At 39.2% G+C, this 25,449-nt stretch overlaps 1 protein-coding gene across 2 annotated transcripts in view; it reads right to left on the bottom strand.

The window, feature by feature from the left end:
• Positions 1-25,449, bottom strand: part of igsf9bb (immunoglobulin superfamily, member 9Bb) — a 711,231-nt gene that overhangs the window by 20,144 nt on the left and 665,638 nt on the right. The window lies entirely within an intron of this gene.

Below are 25,449 nucleotides of genomic sequence, written 5' to 3' on the forward strand. Positions count from 1 at the left end.
AGGTTGATCATCTTATCCAAAAAAGAACAATGAGTTGATACACTCCCAGTACTTGGGCTTTGTCTGATTGTAACAAGTCATATGGCAGTGCAGAGGAATGACTGGATAAATGTTATGGAGAAAAAGGGTTAAAGCAATGGACTGCGATTTCACTGTTCTCAGAACACCTGGATTCGAATCCCACTCATTTCTTTGTACGGACTCTGTCTATAAAATAAAAACATTTTTGTAAAATAAAAGGATTCCTGCTTATCCTCATGCGAGGAGCCTGTTTACCTATGGGTATTTTGGCCTAACCAAAAAAAAAAATGAGATCAAGAGTCACTACGAAGGGAACTGAAACATTAAATCTCGAACTCTACCTGGCAAACTGAAGTCCAGATCACTGTGCACTCTGTCAGATGCTGGTTCTCTGTAAAGAGGAAGGAGCATGAAGGTGGAAAATGATTATGGCCCATTTTCTGGCACGTGGAGCATGTGTCCCAACCGCAAAGCCTGAGGCTCACCTCAAATTATACTTCAGGCCTTGCCTGTTTAATTTGGGCAAGCGTGCCATGCCTTTCATACCACCACATTTAATTTGCCTTCTTTGCCTCCGCAGAAATATCCTGTAGTTGTTTAAATCAGAGACTGGGGGGCATCAGTAATAAATCGCAGGTTAACTACCTAAAGAATGGGAAGAACATGCCACCTAAAATGGGAAAGGTCCACTCCTCCTTCAACTGGTTGGAACCAGGCCCTTGGTCCATATTTACATATGCAATGAACAGTTTGCTTTAGGTGGTTCCAAGGGGCACTGAGAGAAAAAAAACTGGTTAGATGTCAATCAGTGATTCATAATCTATAGCAACCCGGCCCACTTTCCCTTAAATGGGTAAAAAGAGATATAATTTTTCTATATCTTTTTATTCCAAAAATTTCCAATTGCCACTGGATAAAAACAGTTGAACCAGAATTAAGATGATAGACTGCTAGTATAAATTCTAAATCCGCACACTGGCTTCTTTCTGAAAATAAAATGTCCTGCTATATGTATGTATTTCCTTTTCATTCATTTGCTGTTTCCAGTCATACAAAGTATTTTCAAAAAAGAAAGGATAACGTGATGTCTCAACCCTTATCCTAGGTGGTTTGGTATCTGGGTTGAGTTCTCTCTTTTTATTGTCTCCTCCCTGTCTTCTGTCCAAGATTACAGAGCCTAATATGCAGCAAATAGACGTATACATTATAGCATTTGAGAAGTTATTAACTGAGTATGTATATTATAAGAAACTAACATGGGTTGGATCAAAGAAAGCAGTGGATATTATTGAAAGACAATGTAAGCTAAAGTGTCACAATGACATTATTGTGTTAGAATAAGATCATAAGATATCAGAACAGAATTAGGCAATTTGGCCCATCAAGTCTGCTCCGCCATTTCATCATGGCCGATTCACTTTCCCTAAAATTGATTTTACTCTCAAAAGGTAATAATCCAATTAAGTATAGATCATAAATGATAGGTGGATTACAACAGTTTGCTTCAATACACTGCTATTCTGTTCCTTACAAAGTGCCCACTATTAAAGCAGAGATGTAAGGCACATTGAGTGGTAATCTAACTTAAGCTCCGCAGCCAAAACCACTGCATTAATATTAACATTTCACAAACTACAGTATGATGCAGAAATATTTCAAGTGATGAGGCATTTATAATATTCTCTCAACCCCTCACTGTTCCCAACAACAGAGCATCATTTCAGACATCTGACAGCCTCCTTTGCCGACCAGCATTCTACCCGATATGAATCTGCAGCACTGTACTACGCTAGCTTCCAATCACACAACCCTGACCGCCATTTTGAATGACATCTCACATTGGCTTGAATTCTGCATTCTCTAACTTCCCCATTCACCCCACCCTTAAGCTCCTTCCCCTCCCTTGACTCTTTCAATTGCCTCTTATCTATTCAGCCTTAATCAACCTGAATACAGCACGGTACAATCTATCATGGGGAGAAGTTTGTCTGGCCCTTGGTGAGAGGATTGCTGCTGGCTATGCTCATTATCACACATATATATTGAACCATATGTAGTGAGCTGAGCACTATCAGTGACTGACATCTGAGACATTTTTATCATTTCCCATGTCACCTGCAGCACTGTAGAGGCTTGGCTTGTAACTGAATATGTTTCCTTTTAAGGCCATCGTATGAATTTATAATTAATGACAAAGCGCAACATACTCTCAGTGGTTTTAAACCAACTGTGTGCTAAATGACAACGTGTGGGATCATGCTCACAAGACCTTTCTCCACAGATGCCTCCTTCAACCTGCCTTCATCTAAATATATCAGCAGTTCGTTACTTCTCCATCACATGCATTCAGCTTTCTCTTAAAAACAGTTGTCGTATACTCAACTCTGTATTTTTTATAACACTTGAGCACATTAATTTCTCCCATAGTAGATTTATCGGTGACTGCCTCACAATCGTGGCTCATGTAATGGTGAGAAACTGAGGTCAATTTTGACTTTTGGATGACAGATTGAGCAGTCCGCTCTGACTGACGGGTTTGACTTGCCCTATGTCTTTTTGGGCCACAAGCTCATACAAATGTGACAGAGATGCTGCCAAGAAGTAAGCAAATGGACTGCAAGAGCAAGGACTCAGAGGGCGGGGGACAGGTGCAATTATGGAGGTTGGGGTTTCTGCATTGCTGGCCACCACAACTTCGAATTCTATTTTAAAAGGAAATTGCTGCTTGTAACAGGGAGATACTTTTGATAAAAGGCCATAGTTGTTGATCAGATAAAAAAGCTACTGACCCAACTTTGAGGGCATTATGGTCCTTTAATGATCAGAAGGCAATTAAGAATAACCATTTGGAGTGAAGATTAGAGACGGTCCTACAATCAAAGGAAGAAGGATCGTTATTGAATAGTTCCGGGGCCTCAGAACAGCACTGGTGGAAGTCAGAGAATAAGTTATCCAGTTCCCCTCTCTGTTGAAGGATAGCACGTGACAAGAAAGGGATTGGAAAAATATTCAAGAAAACGGGAGATACACACTAAAAAAAAAACAAATTCTAAATACGCACATTAAAAAAACTTGATATTCCTGCAATGAATATTTGCAATTTGAGTGTGTTATTTTGTAGTGTTGGATGCAGGCCATAGAACTGAAGTGGAGTTGGGGTAGTATTGATTGGAACGTACTTTCCAGCCATGTTCTCCTGCCTGTAATTTTGGATTAAAACTTACCTCAATGTCTCTACACTAATTCCCAAGGTGCCAGCTCTCTCTGAATGTAATGAAAACATTGATTGCTGGAACAGAAGTGAAATTGGCTATTTGCTAGAAATACAGAAGGCGCTCATGGTGAAGAATCAGCTAATTTTACAATGCATTTTTACCATGACTGATTTAGTATAAAAATCAGATATGGTGGAAAAAAGCAGCTGATTCATTATGAGTCCATTCTGCATCGCTTGAGAAGGTCAACTGCACCTCTTACAACTCTTTTTTAATTCAAACTTTTTAACCGATTGCATAGAAGTTAAAATGGAGAAATTGAGAGCTTTTGTTCAATTAAAGATTACTGACCCTTACGTCATGTTTCCAATGTTATGGCATACATTTCAAGACATTACAAGAAAATGAGATGGATTTTTCAAGTTTATTTCGATCATCTTTGAACTTATTTATTGGAGCCAGTAAAGCTCCAATCGGCACATCCTCACAAACTGGATAGGGCTGTTAGTGGGTGGGACAAGGGGAGGTGGTGGTGGGAGGGAGAGGACACAGGTAAATGGGGCATCAGTGAAGTGATAGGTTGGGTGTCACCACTAGCCAACTGTGAGCACCTCACCTACAGGGAAGTTACAGAGGAGCATATGGGCAGATACCTGAGTGGAGTTTGCCAACCCTGCCTCTCAGCAAAGAATGCCAAGTGCTGTGGAGGAACCTAAAGAGGAGGAAAAGAAATTTTGTGAAGCAATAAATGTAAGTAAATGGAGAAGTGCACTCACAACAGACATTTCATGAAATACTGGGCTGGATCATACTCGATCTGACCTGCTTCCTGCCCTCGACCTTTGACCCAGCCCCAGAGGCACCCTTACCTGTCGCAACTAGAAAGTCAATGACCATGAGGCAACGGTTCCACAGCCATGACAAGCAGGTCTCCAGGTAGCACACCCCAAGGGACTGTCCTTAGCACCCTCTCCCACTTTCAGTGTTTTACATGTTGAAATGTATTTAAATAATTAAAAATTCAAATGTATTAAAACACTACTTATAAAAACATGAAGTTGTTAATTAATTAAAGCATGTAGTGATAAAAGCAAGAAAAAACCTTGGGTAAACTTACTCGTTTTAGTGAAGGCTGGTGACCTTGTTCAGATGATGTGTGTCTGACCCTTCAGTTCAAGATAACTATGGACTGTCCCTATTCTCAGTGACCTGTGATGGAGGGAGAGGCTGTCCAGTGCATTCTGTTCTTCCACACTGCGCTGCATGGTGTGGCTGTCCAGAACGTGCTGACGTGCACACCTGCTGCAGCCACGTCTTCTCTTGCGAATTGCTGGCGAAATATGAGCGGGATCTGGCCCATTACCTTTGCTGCCTGGCTGCTCTGAAGTTCTTTAAATGGATAAGCTCTCTGGGGACGGGCTTCCAGCTTGCCTGATATTCATTGCTTAATTTTGGGCTTGCCTCCTGGCTGTGGTGCACATAACCCTGTGTTTCCCGAATTCTGACCAGATCATGTCCTCATCAGCTGTTCATAATGGAATTTTCACTTGCAAGTTTTATTCGACATTGCTTTCGGCATAGACATTGTGGGCCGAAGGGTTTGTTCTTGTGTTGTACTGCTCTATGTTTTATATTGAAAATTGATAGATTGTGAAATTAGACAGGACATCTTCACTACAAGACTCATTGGGTCTTTGCTGACATTTTGGTCTATCTCATATATCTTGGGATAGCCTCAAAATTAATCAAAGTCTAAATACACATAACTGAGCGCAAATTTTATAATTAAAACAAATTCTGTTAGCAAGCTAACATAAGCTATGTTACAAATCTTAGGCAATTCTCTGCTTAATGTTCTGCTCCAGTGCTAATGTCATGGCAATCTGTTATGATGTTATTATTTTTAATTAAAGTTTAATTATATATTTGTCAATTAGAAATATGATTTATTTTTAAATGAAACTTTCTTTAGGGTAGTTTAAGGGGTTACCTTTTTTCTAAACCACAGTACTCTGCCTTATACATAACAAAAACTCAAAGCCAAAAAACAGACGCTGGTAACCTACAATATACAGTGAAAGGGAAAGTGCTGGAAATATTCAGCAGATCAGGCAGCATCTGTGGAGAGAGAAAAAGAGACATTGTTTCAGGTCAATGACACTTGCTGTCTGACCTACTGAGTATTTCCAGCATTTTCTGATTTTATATTCAAAAAGTTATTTTGTTTTAGTATCAAGCATCTCCAGTATTTTGTTTGGAATATTCTGTTTTATTATAGTTTAAATTTAACATCATAACCTGAGTAAATTATTGTACCACAATTAAAGTTGAATGTTTTCTATGTGGATGCATGCAGATATGAGGGTACAGTGGTGGGTAAATGGGATGTTGTAATTGTGGTTGAAGTGAAGCCATTCCAAAACAATTAAAATATAAATCCGTCCTTAGTCACTTGTATCAACTGCCTAGAACAGTACAGTAGTGTCTCCACAATACAATCCATTTTAAAAATTCACTTCCATTGACTTCAATAGAAACAAGGCTTGGAAAATGAAGCATATCAGCTGTTATGTGGAATAAAGTCTAGTTTGGTTGTTTGGGAGCAGTTTTAATCGAATTAACTTGATGTGGCAGATCAAAGGATCATCCAGCACTGTTCAAAGAGAGAGAAATAGAACGGGGCGGGGCAAGTAAATAGATATATTGTTTGAACATACTAATATTGCCCAGACATTGTGCAGTTCAGAAGTGCTTCAGCCCAGACACCAGTTCTGTTTATGTGCAAGCTTGATAATTCTAAACATCAAACTTGAAACTCTAATTTTGGTATTTCCAAAATTTAGAGTTAGAACCTTGATATAGTTTGGTAAGGCTTTTATGATATGAGCCTCCAGTAATAATTTCCCAGTGGTGTACATATTAGTAAAGAGCATGAAGCACAACATCCATGAGTAACGTTGGCATGTATACTACTTGTTCAGTTTGAATCTTAGTGATTACACTTAACTTTATGTAGTTCAAATCCTGTCGACAATCTCATTGATTTCCTATTCTATCAATGTAGAATGACCTTCCCTTTTATTAGTATATAAAAATGCAAATACCTAAAATAGGCATCTTGAAAAGTAGATCTATTAATAAACAAGATAATTATGGTACAAAAATCTTCAGTTCCATTATAAATATTAGACACTTAATATAAAAAAGATTAATTATTAAAATACTGTATATAAAGTCAGCAATACGACAGACAGCTCCAACTTTAAACTCACCTACAGTATATTAAGTATTTTCTGTGCAACACATTCAATTAGTTATATATTCATAGAATATATTTAGAAGATTTTGTTTGCCATTTGTTAACACAGTTAAAGACACTAATTCTTGCACAAAACACAAGTGGGAACACTTCTTATTTAAGACCATCATTTTAAGTTGAAAATGATCACATGCATTTTGCGAGTAGGTCTATCGTATCTCTTTTTATGCCACCAGGGTGAAGGCAATGAAAGAAAAATGCAGTCTGTAACTAAATGGTGCAGAGATACTTCAGTACCAGAAAATTGTCCCTTGAAAAATATATTCAATTTATCATTTACGAATTGCATTTAATTGGATTTATTTGCTGGTGAAGGTAGCCAGTTATTCTCTTTGCCCCACAGGACTCAACATGATTAAGAATAATGAGGTGAATAGTTCCTCTTTAAAACTGCGAGAAGCATTAATATGAATATGCAAGCATAAAGTTATATGAATAATTCCACTGAATTTGATTAATGTTGATCACCATTCAATATTGTATATTTATGGCTAAATGATCTTAAGAAAAGAATTTATAGGACATCAAACTATTTCTTTGTGTAGTAGCATCAAACTATGATCAAATGTGGTTAGATTAAGGCAAAGGAGTATGCAACTCTTGCATGGGATTGACTTAAAAATTTATGGATTCTTCCAAACACCAACAATTAAAATACAGTACAAATAACACAAAAAAGTTGACTTCCTCACTCCTTTTTCATCTACACACAAAATGGCATTTATGTTTCTTAGATGAGGCATTTAAGTAGAAGCTCATCAGCATCAGAATCATAGAGTTAGTTACATGCTACACTGAGTATTCAATGCAACCTTAATCCGTTCAATATATGCCACAAGTTGCTTCTTCTTAAGTATACTATTTTCATGTAAAACCTTGTGTGGAACGAATCATACCCAATGGATAATTTATTCAAAATGTACTATGAATGTCACCCAATGCTTAGACAACATTCTGGACCAAATGTTGTCTTGAAAACTTCAGTCTGTGGGAAAAATAACCTGGTTAACTTTGTTTCTTTAGCTTTCACTCAGAAGATAGTCGTGACATTTAAGAATTAACCGCCAACTAGAAAAAGTGATTTAAAAAATGAGAAGTGTGGGTAAAAGTTCCCCATTTGCAGTGTGTTAAGCAAAGGTAAGGGGTGAAGAGACAAACAGTATAAGACCCCAAAATCTGTGCTGAGCTTTTTAAGGACTAGTGCATGCATTTAGCATGTCCCTATGACAGCAGTCTGTTTCATTTCTTGTGCACATCCCTGCCTTCTTCATTATTTATCAGAAGCTGTGACTGGAGCTCTTGGTGGCTTGGTAATTTCCTTATCACTTCCAAGAGATATTAGCATTCCAGAAACATTGTAAATTAAACTTCTTTTTAACTTTTGTCTGATTAGCAGCAGAATTGCCTAAAGGAGGATTATTCTTTTATCTTTCTTGAGTGTCCTTCTCAAGGTGAGGAAAAACAGCACTGAGGGCACGTAATCATTCAGCAACTGAGCTGACATGCTTCACCATTTAGAGGCAATGCAGAGTAGTTTCTACTCTGTCAGGAGAAATAAGCCTCCGGTTAGCACCTGTTTTTTGATATTAATGGTACCTCCACAACCTGCTCTTTTAATCCTCCAGCACAAATCTGTCAAGGAAAATGGTATACTGTGTGCGCTCTTGCTGACTTCACACTGAAGTAATTTTCCACAGCCGACTCTGCACAAGTTAACTCCAGCCCAAACCTGCGAATGCTGAAGTGGGGGAGTACAAAACAACTTTATAGCACACTAGCCTATGTTCAGATGGGGCTATATATCAATGTGGCAGATAACTACATCTATAGAAAGCAAAACACTTCACTTCATCATTCCTTGCAGCTGAGTAAAGAGGAGGTCCTCTTTCAATTTCTCATTGGGTAATAATAAAGAAAACTTCAAAATGGGAATACAAAATCAAAGTATGAGAACTTTTGAAATTATAGTGAGAATGATCACGATTGTCTAAGTCAGGGGTTCCCAACCTCGGGTCCATGGACCCCTCAGTTAATGGTAGGAGTCCATGGCATAAAAAAGGTTGGGGACCCCTGGTTTAAGATATTCCACTTTCCAGCATTTTTCATATGCTGGACATCTTCTTATATTTTTTTTACACAGACTAATGAATTTCCTGTCATTTAATTCAGAATAAATAAATGGATTTCCCTTAGCACTGTCTGTGGATTGTAGTATTTTTGCACACAACAGTTCGGTTTTAAGATAAAGCAAAACACAATGAAAAATCATGGATTTAATCATGTAGACCACTTAATTTATACATTGATCATTAAACCCACAAATTTCTTTCCAGATCCTTTGGGCACCTGTTGGCTCATTGCATGAAGGAGCTTAAACAGGTGCAGTGGCATCTAATGACATACCTAGACATTACTTTCAAATTTTTTGTTGGTAAGTATAGTTGGTGGGCTAGCCTTACAGTAGCAAGTCTTGGCAATGCTTGTTCCTTTCAGCATTTTTTACTGGGGAGTATGTCTGAGTAGATTTTAGACTAGCTTGGAAACCTAGATCCTGGGCACTTCAATGTCCAGTTGTTCCAAGAACAACTAATCCCGTCTAATCTTGCAATCCTCATCTGAACTTCCTCTGCTGATGCACAAGCTACAACTATACACCTTCCCTTGAGCACACTGAACCGATTAGAACAATATGCCCCCTCTTGAGTATTAATACACCATCTGTTCTACCAATCACTCTCTGACCACTGATGTCCCACAGATTGCACTGAGCGTTTCCCTTCAACCAAGGTGACTGACTAGATTGCCAAACCCTACCTTCTACTTCATGATTCCTGGTTGGAAATGCCAACCCCTCCACCAACACTGGAACTAAACCTACCCTTTCTATCCTGATCCTCCACACTCTTCCACCATTCCTGGCCCTCTTTATGACACCAATCCTGACCCTAATTCCAAACGTAGCCGAATTCCTTGTGAAAGATCTGATTGGTTGCACAAAAACATCTCAAACCTGCTCTACCATTCAAAATGATCATGTCTGATCTTTGCTGCCCTCAATCCTTCTTCTATGCCAGTTCTCCTTAGCCTTCAATTCCTGTCTTTCAAATACTTAACCTAACTGCACCTTGAATATTTCTGATAACTATCCTCAGCGACAGAGAATTTCAGAGATACACTACCCTCTGAGAGAAGAAAATTTTATGCACCTTATTGTTAAGATATTGCCCACTTATATTGTACCTACAATATTGCATCCTTTTTTCCTTGACTCTCCCAAGGTGCTGCTCTGGTCCTTGACTGCTGAATTTCCCAGTGGCAGGTCCAAGTATCTGTCAACTTGCTGAAAGAATCTACTCCATGAGGCATAGGAGGAGAATTAGGCTAATTCAGCCCAATAAGTCTGCTCCACCATTCCATTATGGCTGATTTCCTTTCCCTCTCGATCTCATTCTCTTGCCTTCTCCCCATAACCTTTGACACTCTTAATAATCAAGAACCTCTAATCAACCTCTGCTCTAAATATACCCAATGATCTGGCCTCCACAGTCAACTGTGGCAATGAATTCCTCAGATTCACCACCCTACAACTAAAGAAGTTCCTCATCATCTTCGTTCTAACTGGACATCCTTCTATTCTGAAACTGTGCCCTCTGGCTCTCCCACTACAGGAAATATTCTCTCCACACACACACACTCTATCGAGTCCTTTCAATATTCGATAGGTTTTAATGCAAACCCCCACCCCCGCCCCTTCTTCTAAACTCCAGTGAGTACAGGTCCAGAATCGTCAAATGCTTCTCATACATTAACCCCTTCAATCCTACAGCTCCCTCTAATTTCGAGGCCAAACTATTTTAAAACATTTAACTTTTCTGCTGCTGAAGTGCACAATAAATGGTCCCTTAATAAAGGCTATCAGATATTTGATTTGATCAAAGTTTTGTTTATTGTCTTATTCAGCACAGAAATTTGCACTTATGATAACATGACTACAGGCTACAAAATCACAGCAGCTTTTCATAGAAAATCACAGAAAGGCAATCTTTTATTGTGGTAAATATAGTAACTATTTATTATTAACTAGGCTCAATAAACTGATTAGAAAGGCTGGTTCTGTTATAGGAGTCAAACTGGACACAATGGAGACTGTGGTAAAACAAAGGACCCTCCAGAAAATCCTGGCAATTCTGGACACCCTCTGCATGCCACCTTGGCTGAACAGAGGAGCACTTTTAGTAATAGATAACTGCGCTGCTCCAAAAAGTGCTATATGAGGTCATTCTTACCCTTGGCCATTTGGCTTTATAATGAGTCAACCTCTTGGTGGAGAAGTGATGACTCCCTCCTGTTAGACTGTTTGTGGTAACTTATTTTTTATTCTTTCTTACTTCTCTTCTAATATTTGTATATCTGTGCACTTGTAATGCTACTGTGACACTGTAATTTCCTTTGGGATCAATAAAGTATTTACCTAGCTAATGGAACACTGACATATATCAGTATGTGGGGTGGGGCTTTCATTGAACCTTTTGGAAAATGAGACTGAAACTGATGAAGTTGATAATTTTGGATGTGAGATATTCGAACCTCTAGCTGTTATCAATTTCACATGTCAATGTGATGCTAAATCTACCAATGCTATTTTGCAGCTGTTCCTCTCTATTAGTACAAAGTAACAGTGGCTAATGTTGACTCCCATTTATGATATCTTACTTTTATGAATTACAATTGGTATCTTCTATTCTGTGGGAACAGTTCTGGAATCTGTTGAATTTTGGAAGATGATAACCACTGCTTTCATTATCTCCATCGTCACTTTTTTTCAAAAGTTTAGGATACAAACCATCAGGTCGGGAATTTATCAAGTTTCAGTATCATTATTATTTTTTAATTCTCTGTTGTTATTCACTATTTCCAGGAGGATTTTTTGTTTTCTTTCATGAAGACATACACAAAGTATTTGCTTACAGTTTCTGGTCCAGTATATTTCCTAATATACTGTAAATTCTCTTAATCCCAGTTTGTTGGGGAACTACAATAATGTTCCCTTTATATATTGATTAAAATTTGAATGTGTACCTCTGTGTCTCTCACTATATTCCCTTAGAGAATGGTGCAGAAGCTCAGGTTGCCCAGGTCTGGGAAAACAGGACTACATATATCAATGGAAGTACTGGTGGAGTGTGTATTGTCATCTGTCTTCCCATCCTCACACCAAAAGCATGAATCTATTTTGAGATGCAGAACCTCAAATCCCCTCATTATCCTATGCCTCTCTTTATTCTTTTGAATTAGCAGCAGATAAGGATATGAAGGCCTTGCACTCACGCAGTCTGAACAGCTCATAGCAGCCAAGACGTACAAAAAGACCACAGTGCACTTTGTGTTTACTCATAGCAGCCAATGTGCCTCCTCAACATTAAATGTCAATACTTGTTCATCTTTCTGTTTCCATGCAGGATACAAAGCTCTTCTGTTAGGCGAAGAGCTGGAAGAGGACAATGCCAGTGTAGATACATCACCGGGCACCCTCTACATGGATTCCAGGATTGGCTGGAAGGGTCTGAACACAGAAGCCTAACTAATACTTACAGTATATTTCAGGGTATGGATCAGAAGGTAAGCAACTAGTTAGGAGGACTGTGATGCAGCTGATAGAATACTACTAAGTAGTTTTGGCACAATGTGATCGGCTAAGGGCCCTCACTTCCCTCTTAAAAGAGGCCCATCCTGTGAAACAAGGAGGATGTTTAGATATGTGTCCATTTCAAATGTTGGGTGGCCTCAATTTCTCATCACAGTAGAATGGCTAGTCTACCAATGCTATTTTGAGGCTTCTCCTGCTCCTACAAGGTATAGACTACCAATATTGATGCCCATATGTAAATATCCAAACAGACTTAGCTGTGATGCTCTGTAGTCCAGAAGATAACTGGCTGTGAAGATAAGTCACTCTGCCAATACACTAAATAGCAGCTGCCACCTTTCAAACCATACCTCAACAACAGGTAATCCTTTCCAAAGAGAGAAGAAAGGCATTGGGAGTAGAAAAGTGATACATCAAATGCATAGCATCAGACTTACTAACCAATAAAATCATTCGAAAGGCTGGCTCTGTTTTAGAAGTCAAACTGGACACACTGGAGACTGTGGGAGAACAAAGGACCTTACGGAAAATCCTGGCAATTCTGGGCAATATTTGGTTGGACAGAGGAGCACTTTTAGTAATAGACTAAGACAACTGCGCTGCTCCAAAGAGCGCAATATGAGGTCATTCTTACCCTCGGCCATTAGGCTCTATAATGAGTCAACCTTTAGCTGGGGAAGTGATGACACACTCCTGTTAGCCTGTTTGAGGTAATTTAAAAAAATCTTTCTTACTTCTGTTCTAATATTTGCATATCTGTGTACTTGTAATCCTACTGTGACACTGTAATTTCCTTTGGGATCAATAAAGTATCTATCTATCTACCAATGATCCATTCTTCTGTTATTTTAAAACTTCTGAAAATTTCAAGAAAATTTAACTATTTACACATTACTTTTTACTGCTGAGTTTGCGATCAAACAACATGCTTACAATCCACTCATTAATTGCCAACAGGGAAGGGCAAAGTGTTGACAAAATCCAGAAATTAAATCTGCTGGCATTGTTTGGTGATGAAAGGTTAGTTGGCTGGATTCCAACCAATAGCACTCCTTCATGTGTTGGCTGGCAAACGAGTTAATAGTGTGTGTACGTTTTGTTTGTACTGTTAGTTCTTCTTTACAAAGCTTTCAGATGCATAGTACATCTATATTGGCTGCAGTAAAGATGTACAATTAAACAAGTGAAATATAAAGACAAAGCATGCAATTATCAATTGCTACACATGCAATTAAAAGAAATCCGTGCTAGCAACAAGCCATTTTCATTGTAGGAGGCAAACTTCAAAAAGATTTTGGTCATTATTTTGACTCCTGTCATAACTACAGGAGTAGCGATCACTTATCAGTTTGGCTTTGATTCAAAGCCTACTTCAGAGGTGAAACGACAACATCCACTCCCCCTTCTTTGATTTCATTACATAATATGGGGATCTACTTTTTAACTTGAAGCATGGGTTGATTTTGCTTTCATAAGATTGGAGCCTTTTGGCAGTACGGAAAAATAGCTCTCATCTCAAGTGAAATAAAATAATAATATACTGCAGTGTAGGCTGAATTAACAATTGGGCCCGAGGACACTTTCAGGAGTAATTCTTTGCTTATGCAAAATCTACACCTCTTCCATAAAGTAGAATACCTGACACAGAAAGGCAAATCCCTCCAACTTTCAACAGACCCATCAATCACAGAAAACTAATAATACTTTTATTTAGTTTATGCAATAACATCTCATTTGTTCAAAATAATTCCACTGAATTTCTTTGACTCCCTAAATTTGCTGCAATATGAAATTAATGATGGTTAGTAAATGGTTACACCACATCACTTGTATGTCTCTAACAACTTAAATATTCATCTATAATGGGCTTCACCATGCTGACAGGGGGGAGGAATGGCAGGATTAGGGAAAATGCTTAGGAACAATCACATTGCGTCACTCAGAAGACAAATGCAACGATGTTTAAATAGCGAAAGCATGCATTGCTTTAGCAGATGTGACTTTAAAGGGGAATACGTCAACTTTGATTAACAGAAGAGTTTAGTTTCTTGAGTCATTTTTTTCTGTGTTGGAATAACAGAAAAGACGACAGTCCAAGTGGATGGAAAGTGAGCTATGCCATGAGAAACGGAGGTATTTCAGAGCAGCAATTGAAATTGAGGTAAAGGGGCTGATGATTATTGGTTACACCTGAAATATGTCAAATCAGAAAGCAAAACACAGCGAGGAGTTTCTGAATGACTTGCCTGGTAGTAAGTTGGGCAAAAGAGTGGTGGGTGGTAACAAGTTTGAGGAGTTACTGTCATCCTTGCATGCCTTCAGGAACTGAAGAATGAATTGTGTAAATATCACATCAAAAAATTCTCATTCGTTTATTTTTTACAATTTCAGAAGATTAGAAATTTTAATGGATTTTTGCTTTCTCATTTACATTTTCACTGAAAATGTCATTTTGAACCTCAGACAAAGAACATAAAACTTCAGACTACATTGTGTAATGTTGAGGAAAAAATTATTTTGAAACAAATATATATTTGTAATTGGGGAAATCTTACCACTTGGTAACTTGGAAGTTTAGCAACGTGCTTTTATAAGTCATTGCAATGTTTTTCAAACATTATTCATAATTAGATTTAGAAGAAACAGGTCCTTTGGCCCATCAAATCCATGCCAACCATCAAGCACCCAATTACACTATTCCTACATTAATCCTCTTTTATTCTTCCCACAACCCCATCAATATTCCCCAGAACCTCCCACTCATCTGCACATCAGGGCCAATTTACAATGGTCAGTTATCTATCAACCCACACAGATTTGGGATGTGCGGAGAAACTTGAGTGCCTGGGGGGGGGGGGGGGGGGACCCATGCAGTCCCAGGGAGAACATGCAAACTGCACACAGATTGCACTGGGGGTCAGGATTGAACCTGGGCCACTGGGGCTGGGAGACAGCATCTCTACTAGCTGTGCCACTGCAGTATGAGGGCAGAGTCTTATCACAAATCCATTGGACCATACAGGAAAGAATGAAGGCATTCTATCCAACAGCCCTGTACTGACTCCTTGATAAACTGAGCAATTAGTCCCATTCTCTGTTACAAAGTCTGAAACAAATGGACAAAATGTGGTGTCATTTAGGAGGCCAACAGGTAACTCTGCAGTTCCGTTGCGAATGCCCTGAACAGTGATCAGTCAGGAAATAAACCGTCTTCACCGCTGAGTTTTGTTTTCATTGTACTCAGGAAAGAATATTACCGCCTGTTCACAAGGACAGGAGGACAGGCAGACTGGCTAAAAAGAACAAAACTCTGACCAGGTTGCAACCCACCTGCAGCAACTGAGGTTGTGATGAAACTCATATGCTCATCTAACCAGAAATTCAGTCGAGAGAGTGTTCTACAGTTGAGACTGAGCAGGAAATAACATGGGAAACATAAACGTGAGTATGAAAGGAGTGATGGAGGGTAATGAAGCATCCAAGTATTGTATTCCCCTTTAAAGGAAAATGAGATTAAAAGCCCCACCTGCTGCCCCCCTTTCAGACATGGATTCAACCCTTACCTATTGAGGTGTTGAGGACCTGGTCACAACAACACTGCCGTGATAGCTGAGATTAATCAAAAACAAAGCAGTTAAGACTCTGAATGATCCATTTAATTTGAAGAAAATTCATTAAACGAATGACGACATTCAGGTACATGAGAAGAATGCTCAATAATGTCAGTGGGTTCCACATACACAGCATCTGACATCAATGAAAATGGAACAGGAGCCTGAACAAACAAAAAGACAGTCATTTTAACTATTGCAGAGTTTTCACGCACAACGACGAGACATGATAGCTTTACCTGCAGCTCACTCAGGAAAGAGTTAATTGAGAAAAGGGAAAAGAGGAATACATTTGCAGTGTCTGAGAACTTCAAGCAGCCTTGGGTTACCACATTTCAAGACTGATTAACACCATGCTTCCAGCCCATGTTATCACATCCTGAATGATAGGATGAGAACTAAGCCATGATTCCAGGAATTCAAATTGCAGAAAAAGTTTAATTCAAATAAGCAACACTATATCAAACTATTTTCCCCGACAATCCCTCCTTCAAAGTAGAAAAGTGTATCACAGAGCATAGGGTCACAAACGTAAGAGAGCGGCATCCTTTTGTAGTTCCTCACGAGCTCTATCCCATACAACACATTGTCATTTCCATTTCAATGGTCTTTCATAAAACAAAATCCTGTTCATTTCCTTTGATTCATTCTTTATTTGCTAGGATCCTTAATTAATTTACACTTGCAGAAATTCAATATATTTCCTACTGAGTCTATCAATAGAATGAGAAATAATTTTCTTTGCACTTGTGAGGATTCAAAGAAACAATCCTCAATCAAGTTGACAAAATTATTTTACTGCCTCCCACATGGGTCCAAAAGTGCTGTTAGTTCATCGTTTTACTTCTAACCAAAATGACAATCAGTGTGAGGTTCACTTTTTTCACACTGTCTCTGTTATTGCCAGGAGTGAGGAGATCAATGGCAATAAAAAATATATGGGGGGGGGGGGGGGGATTATGTTTCTTTGTGTTCAAGATCACTCAGAATTGAACAAAAGACTTCAAAATTCACTGTATTTGCTGCTATTAGTATGCAAGGAATGGAAGACAGCCTTTTCATGTCTGGGGTTGCTGTTTGCCCTGAGTTGGAATACAGCCCAGGGCAGAATTACAGTTTTTCCAACAATTCTGAATAACATGCCACTCTGAGCTAAAGATCTTGCAGTACACATTTAGCAGAATATACTTTAATGCTGGTTGGTATATCTCAAGAATTCGCTCCAAGTATTTTGTCCTTAGACGCCAAAGCTTAAATTTCCACATTGAAGATTATTTTCCTGATATTTTATATCTGAATTGTTGCATACACTTAATGGCAAGGGCCGTTACAAAGACAATTATGTAAGCAGTAGATGGAAAATAAATGTAAATATCTTTCCCAAATATAAAGAATCAACACAGCTGGTATAACATCCTTTGAGATGGAACAGCTGTTTCTGAAACGTATAGCCAAAGATAAATACTAAGTGACTATATAAGTGTTTAGATCGAGTTAATCTGACATCAGTTATTGCAACATTTATGTCAGCATATTAAGAGTACAAGGCAACTATCAATCTGTCTATTTAAGCAAAAAGAAATGCCCACAAGGCACATAAGTCATGACTATTTCTGTAGCTTACCAGTGTGCATTGGATACTGTGCCCAAGAGACCCGCTATTACCAAGTGAAAGCCGATTACCAGACTCAAAAGTAAAAATTTCCCAGCTCTCTGCAGGGAACCTTTAAGCTTCGTGCTAAATGTTCAGGCTTTCTGACTGTGCACATGATGTATCTAAACATAAGTGAACTTTGTCTCCTCTCTGACACCTTAATAAATACAACAGCAACTAACTCAAAATTAAATCTCTAGCACTTTTACTGATGAGGGGATTTTAAAAAAGTATTTGAGCCACCTTTTGAAACAAACAAAAATTATGGGATTGTCAAAGTGCATATCTTTTCCTGCTTACTGATTCATGAAGGAGCACCCTTTCATAAGCATGTAACATAGGGATAAAGAAAACAGTAAATACTCACACGGAAAATACATATCGATCGAACTATACACAGCATTAGAACAAGTCTCCAACCAACGAGCCCTATCTTGCTGATAATTTGCTAGCTGCAAGTGCCATGTGAATACTGCTAAACCCACGACACATATAGTTTAAATTCAATGCAATGCAGGGAGAGTACTCCCCTCGGTACTTCATCAGGGCATCTCAAATTCTGATATCTAGTTAAATGCAATATAAGGTGGCAATGTCTGATCTTTTCTGATTAGAGGCAGATAGAAACTGTAGAAGAGAATATATGAAAACAACAGGCTGTTGTGGATTTTGGCAGTGCTGGGTTTGGAAGATTGTTACTACCCTTTAAAATCCAGAATAGTAAATCCTAGTGCATAGTGTCTGTCTGTGCTATTACATGGTAAAGCAGCAGAATAAATACCCTAGTGAGCAAAACTCACTCTGCTAATATTTTCACACTTCCACCAAAATGACTGGGCTCATTGTTAATCTTCTCTAAAATTAATGCACAAAGCTGGCTTCAAATAATAACTCCGTTTTCAGTAAACTTGTTTCAGGTGACGAATAAAAGGGAGGAATCTCAGGATCAAAAAATGTGAAGGTTCTCCAGATTTATACCAACAAGACAAAACTCAAATATTTGGTTAAGAAATAATCTTCCTGAGGAAGTTCATCAAGGGCTTCTGAATGGTGAGGATACTTTCAAAATTACATCTGTGATGGGACACCGTAACCAAGGACCTTCTAGATTTTGTAATGTGATGGTCTAATCAGGTTTGTTACATTTTAGGCAGCTGCTTATTCACATGTCAATATGGTTCAGATGGAAAATTCAATCGGCTTTACTGGGACTGCAGTCATCTTGCACATTTAAACCTCCAAGCCAATGGTCTAAGAAAGCTTGACAACAATGGAGCTTGAAAATTAAGGTTTATATTGGTAGGCTTCACAGCTTCACCTAACCTTCAACAGACAAAGGGAGGGGATTCTTGTGTCTTTGCTTTTGGAAAGTGATACAAGAACACATGAATAAAGGAGCAGGAGTTGGCCACTTGCCTGTTCCACCAATCATTTTGATCATGGCTGATCTGTCCCATGTCTCAACTCCTCTTCTGTGCCAGTTCTATATGTCCCTCAATTTCCCCCATTGTTCAAAAATCAACCTTTTCTTTAAATCCTGCTAGTGATCTAGCCTTCACTAGTCTCTGGAACAGAAAGTTCCACAGATTCACCATCCTCTGAGAGAAGAAATTCCTATTTACCCCAGTTTTAAATAACCCCTCACTTGTAACTAGTTTAGGAATCTCCCACTGGAGGAAATAAGTGCATATCTACCTAGCTAAGCCCCCCTCAGGATCCTTAATATTTCAATAAAATCGCACCTCATTCTTCTAAACTCCAAAGAATGAAGATCTACGAATTTCTTGATGCTGTAGGAGCCATGTATCTATTTTCAGTCTGTGTGCATTTTGTTTTGCACGTTTATTGTGGGTAATTTTTCACCTAGGTTGGGTGGTAGAAGTGAAGAGTTTAGTAATGTATTCATGCTTTGCCTTTAGTTCAGTCTAGCTTGGATAGAGCCAGGGAGTGGGCTGGGGAGGGGGGCATGGGTGATATCTTTTGTTGACTGCTTGAACACTATCGAATACGTTTAGGAACGCTTGGCTTAAATAACATTTAAATATCCTTAGACTGCTTATTTTGTTATATCATTAGTTCTAGTTTCATTTGTTTTTTTTATCATTACAAGATTGTTTTGCTAGTTTCTTAATAAAGGACCGAATATACTTTCTTCGACTTAGAACTTCGCTATTGTGGATAGCACATCAGGCAGTGTCAATCCCTGCCATGCTTGGTCTCTGAGTGGGTTGGGTTTGTTTATAAGTTACTGCTACAGATACCAATGTTCCAAAGGTAGAGCAGTACATAATTCCATAATAAAAGCCAGCCTAACATTAGGCTTACTTTGTAGCTAGGATAATGGGTTCCCTTTTAATTCTGGGTCTTCAATGGAACTAAATTTCAAACTTAGAGTAAGATCATGGTGCTGTAACTATAAAGTGCATTTAGCCTCACTGACCAGAAATGAACTCGTAGGCACACTCATACTTACACTGATGGGTTGCCATATGTACCTAGATGAAGAACAAAACCTTAACATCTAACCTTCAAACATTTGGTATTTACTCCAATAAACATTTGAATCTTCATAGTAAACTCTCAGTCATTACACAAAGTAAATCCTGATTTACATCATTCATGCAATGACAGGTATTAATCTGATACTGCAAGGGATGCTTTATCACTCTCAGCAATTTAAATTAGACACCAAATAAAATACAAACTTATTGAAGTAATGGTTTGGGCCTCTTGGTAGTTGAAGCTCATTGAATTGTCCCATAAATTCTAGATGATCAGGAATTGAAGCATCTTTGACTATCTTTTGACAGAAGTTTCAAACAAAGGATTCATCTTGGGCTTACCCTGAAGAGATAGATGCTTGCCTTCAGGTACTTTGACTCACTATCTATTATTTCAAGGAATGGTTGAGAGCACTAGATACAGCAAAGCATATGTGACTCATTGACATGTTGGCAGCAGTAGTTCAGAACTACTGTGTCCCTAGCCAGATTACTACAGTACAGCTACAATATAGACACCCTCCAACAAAGTAGAACATTGCATAGATATGCCTTGAGTCAGAAAGCAGGATCAATACAACATAGTTAATTGCTGCCTTGTCAAATCATCATCAGCCACCAGTAAAGAGATGGACTGAATTATTGATCATACCCAGAAACTGCCTGCTTACCTGAACTCAGTTTGGATTCCATTGCTATGGTCCAAACTTGGTCAAAAGAGCTGAATTCCAAAGGTGGTGATATTTATGCCCTTGATATTTTAGTAACATTTAGTGGGCCTTATTTAACTCATTTGGGAATTGGGGGAAAAATCCTCTTTTTACTAGTATCATATCTAGCTCAAAAACAGTATGTGGTTGTTGTATTTTTTCATGGTTTGACAGTCATCTTCAGCTCCATTTCCTGCATCACCTGTCCTTCATCATGGAAACACTGGAGATAATTGCTCTTCATTGCACAGTGTTTGCTCCCATTTGTAACTCTTAATCATAAGACAATGAGATAGTTCACAATCACTCACAAGAAGATCTGGAAAATACTTAGGCTTGGGCCTAACCTTTGAGCTCCCCAGTTTATAGGCAATGGCAAAGGCAATCTCCAAAAGGGGAGGAGAGCAGTACTACTCAACTTCAATGATATTAGCACCACAGAATCTTCAACCCCAGACTTTCATGGGCAGAATATTCTGACAAAAAAAAGAATAGCTCAATGCAATGGGGCTTCTACTGCAAGTGGCCAAATTCCTCATTTCCAAAAGCCTTACAAACAATAAGTATGAGATAAAGCGCGCTCTCCAACCTTAGAGGACTAGAGGAGAAACCAGTCCATTTGATTTGCATCCAGCCACCACCCTAATTCACTCACCCTACCATTGGCATCTAGCATCTGCAATTTGTGGCAGCCACAAGATGTGCAGCAGTAACTTTCTCAACACCATTCAATGCTTCTTGAACACCAACATCAACCCCATGATCCCTTCAGCCTGAATGACAGGAGGCACAATTGACACCACCAAATTTTGTAAAATGAATACATTATCATAGCCTGGAAATGCACTGCTGTTCATAACTTGTTCAAAGCCCAGGCAAACAGCATGATAGGAGTTGATACTCAATCTTCTTTGCTGTCAATTGATTGTAAGTAGCTAGGAAAGCATTGATCCCTGAGGTAGCTTACTAGTTACAACTTGCCAACCTGAAAATGGCCCTTTCAATCTTACACTCTTGACTGTTGGTAATCAGCTACATTTCCATTATATTTCCTCAAGCTTTGCAGTACAATTTTAAGTAGTACATTTTGAAAATGCCTTCTAGAAATAAAAACACTCATCACAAGTAGGACCAACCTCTTTCCAGAGAGGGCATGACCAACTGTCCAAACACTTCTCATGATTACTGGGATGAATACCAAAATCCTAAACTTCCTGTGAGCATTACACCCCTCTCCCTTGCTTTGATCAAATCTAAACATCCCCATTCCCAGGTGCGCTGTTGGAAGTGTCCTCTGTCTTTGCAGGGCATCATGAGAGGCCACCTGTTGTCTCTTCCCCAGAAGAAAAGACACAAAATAGCTGGAGGTGCAGAATAAGTAAAAGAAAATCACAGAGAGAGATGAGAAGATGGTCATGATTGCACCCAACAGTCTACAGTAGGGGTTCCCCACCTTTTTTTATGCCAATGAACCTTTCCATTAACTGAGGGGTCCATAGACCACCAGGTTGGGAGCCCGTGTTCTACAGCATCATCTGAGGGAATGACACAGTGGGGGCAGAGAGCATGTTGGAGTGATGTGGCCAAAGGGTCTTACAATAGGTACTGCAGGCTGGCACAAACTGTACAGTATCTAGTACAAGGGTCACAGGAGGGGGCGCCATACAACTGTGCTTCCCTTGGAGGCTCAGATGAGAACCGTAATTGAGATGCTAATGTTGATGTGGATGACCTAATGATATTACTGTAAGCTCTGCCTCTATGGATGCACAAGATGATGAGAAGTGTGGAGGAGTTTATCTCCAAGGTCTTGCAGGTGGTTGTAAAGAACCACAAGACATCACACCACCCTGAAAACTGGGTACAATCTTGTCGCAGAGTGACAAATGGATCAGATGGCGATAGGCATGGAGACACAGATGGAGGCCACACCAAGTCTTAGTGGTTCCAATAGACCTTGATTGATCCAGATTTCTGGCACTAGACAGTAGCTTGATGCACCCATTCAGCAGTGAGATGGCAGGTTGTTGCTGTTGGTGGAGATAGGAACACTACCAGCAGGATTTCTATCTCATGATTCTCCAAACAATGCTGCACAACACATCTCCACAGACTGGTAGATGCTGGAAAGAACTGCACACTGCTGTAGACTAACTGTAAGACAGGTCAAAAAATATATTAAACACAAAGTACACTGCAGATGCTGTGGTCAAAGCAACACATACAACATGCTGGAGGAACTCAGCAGGTCAGGTAGCATCCGTGGAAATGAGCAGTCAACGTCTCGGCCCGAAACGTTGACTGTTTGTTTCCACAGATGCTGCCCGACCTGCTGAGTTCCTCCAGAGTGTTGTGCGTGTTGCAAAAAATATATTTCCAGACACAAAAACAAACTGTGTGGAAGGACTGGCGAGGGTGGAATAAAGGAAACTATTTTAAACATCCTAGCTAGAATGAATAGGAAAAAACAACTTTTCATTGCAGAGGAATCAGGCCAAGGGGCCTAGATTTAAACTAATTGGTAATTACAGGGAAATGAGAAATTGTTTCTCACTCCCAGTGTGGTAAAGGCTCAGAACTTGCCCACTGAAAGACAGAAGGAACAAAACACCTCAACACATTGGACCAATATTTGGATGTGCATATGAAGAGCTGCAGATCTGGTGCTGGGGATTAGGGTTAGGTTGGCGAACACCTTCTCAATCACCACAGACACAATATACCGAATAGCTGTCTTCGGTGTCGTGAATTGCCTGCTGTCTCCTGAGAGGTCTCCTGGTGTGCAGATTCAGGACACAGATGCTCCGCTCTCACACATCCTTCCCCATAGCCTCTCTGTGAGCACACTCACCCATTCCCATACGGCTCCTTCCACCATCTGTGGACGGCAGTGTGATGACAGCCTATGAGGCTTCTCGAGTTATGACAAGGAACAACCTTTCAGAGGGCATTGTGATGTGCTGCTACGACATCAAAACTTACACAGTGCTGTAAAATAGGAAAGCTACAAGGGTGTTAAAGTTCAAATCCAAAGGCTATGACTTTTGAATGTTGCATAATTTGGTCTCTTTTTATATAAATGATTCTGAACATATAGCACAAGTCAAACATATCCTCATTTAGTGCAAATCACATCCTTCATTAATGCAAAGACAAGTGACCTTGCTGTAGTAGCTGCTGGCTCAGGCATGCCTCACCTAGAAAGGTTGCTCATGGAGCACTACTTGCAGTGTTAACACTGATGCAGTTATTGAATGAATGCCACTGTAGCTGAATATTCCCTGTTAGCTTCAGTACTTTCTGAGGACTTTGACTGGTATTTTGAGTAGTTTGCAATGAGCTCTGAAGCTTCCCGTTTCAGCAAATTCTCCCATTAAATAACAGTAAAAGGAACACCGTAGTGCAATGTGCTCCACGTGACTGTTCCACGATGGCTGTTGGTGGCATCTGGAACTTCAATTTATCTCAGCAAAGCAGACAAGGGCTTCACATAAAACATTTGCCCACCCAATGCAGGTGAAGCCTCCACTGACCTAGTGTGAACAGTGCCCAGACTCGCCTGGTCTAATTTGGTATTGGGCACTACTCAACAAAGAAATAATTGGTAATGCAATCTCCTGCAAGTTAAATTGATTTTCATCTGAATTATGGATGAAACAATTGGAGTAGACCAATCCAATTTCTAGGCAATTATTGGTGGAACGCAGCAGGCCAGGCAGCATTTATAGGAAGAAGCACTGTCGACATTTTGGGCCAAGACCCTTCGTCAGGTACGAAGGAATAGTCTGTCCTGACGAAGGGTCTCGGCCCAAAACGTCGACAGCGCTTCTTCCTATAGATGCTGCCTGGCCTGCTGCGTTCCACCACCATTTTGTGTATGTTGCTTGAATTTCCAGCATCTGCAGATTTCCTTGTGTCTAGGCAATTATTTCTCAGTGAATTCAGTGAAAATTATGAAATACTTCTTTAATGGTCTGTCACTGCTTTTCTATGTTCATACTTTTAATCTAGTTTTCAAATCATTCCTCATACCTGGTTTAAGTTGAAGGTTCCAGTTTTGGGCTTATATTTGTTACTCAAACTGAATGAAAAGCCAAAAATATTATGGTTGCTCTTCTTCCGTTGCAACCCTTGCTGCAAGGTTACTGATCAATCCTGTTTCATTACACACAGCCATTTATTAGAAAGTCTGTTTCCTGTTGCATATACAATGTATTGCTCTAGGAACCTGTCTTAAAGAAGTTCCATGAACTCATTTCCAAGACCACCTTTATCACGTTTGATTTTGCAGAGCTTGTCTTTTTATTCTCTTTTATTTGATGAGCAAAAGTTATAATTATCAGTTCCACAAGAATGAATGAAAACTTGAATAGCAAAGGTATTGTCATTTCACCAAAATATTCAGTTTTCAATTTTTCTAACTGGATTATTTAGTTGTATCGATTCCTACTCAAGATGGAAAAAAAAATTGAACAAAGATGAGCAACATTTTACTGAAAGCAGGTGACATGAAAATAAATATGCAAGTTCAATGGCAAATGGGTAGCTATTTGTAAGATATATATACACATTAAAGATCATTCAGCATTCCCATGATTAAAACCTGGGGCAGAATCTAAATTCCAAGTCACTGAATCTAAGTTCACTAATTTTGCAGCAGGCATATTGTTTCCTTATATCAAACTTATGGTCTGTGCTCATGACCAGCCTGACAAAAAAATCAATATACTAACTGAAACCTATGTTTTAGCTCAGTCCTGGTATGTATTGT

This window comes from Hemitrygon akajei, chromosome 26 (genome assembly GCF_048418815.1).
Source record: "Hemitrygon akajei chromosome 26, sHemAka1.3, whole genome shotgun sequence".
NCBI classification, from domain to species: domain Eukaryota; kingdom Metazoa; phylum Chordata; class Chondrichthyes; order Myliobatiformes; family Dasyatidae; genus Hemitrygon; species Hemitrygon akajei.